The 542-nt window shown below is 29.5% G+C and overlaps 1 pseudogene; it reads left to right on the forward strand.

The window, feature by feature from the left end:
- The first annotated feature begins 217 nt into the window (after positions 1-217).
- LOC112469162 lies at positions 218-336 on the forward strand (annotated as a pseudogene).
- The last annotated feature ends 206 nt before the right edge of the window (positions 337-542 follow it).

Below are 542 nucleotides of genomic sequence, written 5' to 3' on the forward strand. Positions count from 1 at the left end.
GATAAGTTACAGAAATACAACTTCATCTTACCATTTGTTAACCAATAAGTGTGATTAACAAACTAAAGAAAAAAAGATATAAAATATTTTATCTCAAGAAATGCAAAATAGGTACTTAAGAAAATTCAACAGGCATCCATAATAACAATAATAATGATAAAAAAAATTTTGAATTTGAAAGAAAAAGTTCTAAATCTAATTTTTTTAAAAATAAACAGTCTACAGCTATGCTATCCTGAACAAGCCCGATCCCATCTGATCTCAGAAGCTAAGCAGGGTCAGGCCTGGGTAGTACTTGGATGGGAGACCACCTAGGAAGACCAGGTGCTGTAGGTGTAAAAAATAAAAATAAAATATAATGAATTGCAAGTTGACAAGGTCTTTGCAATATGTAAGGTCAACCAAGAGTTTCCTCGACTAAAATTTTTTTTTAATTAAAAAAAAAAGTAAACACAAAACATTTAACAGCAATTATCACAACTAATGTTAATTCCTAAATAATTCTAATCTGATATAAGTAAAAGATGAGAAAGCCAGCTGTC

Source organism: Pteropus alecto, unplaced genomic scaffold (genome assembly GCF_000325575.1).
Source record: "Pteropus alecto unplaced genomic scaffold, ASM32557v1 scaffold106, whole genome shotgun sequence".
Taxonomy (NCBI): Eukaryota; Metazoa; Chordata; class Mammalia; order Chiroptera; family Pteropodidae; genus Pteropus; species Pteropus alecto.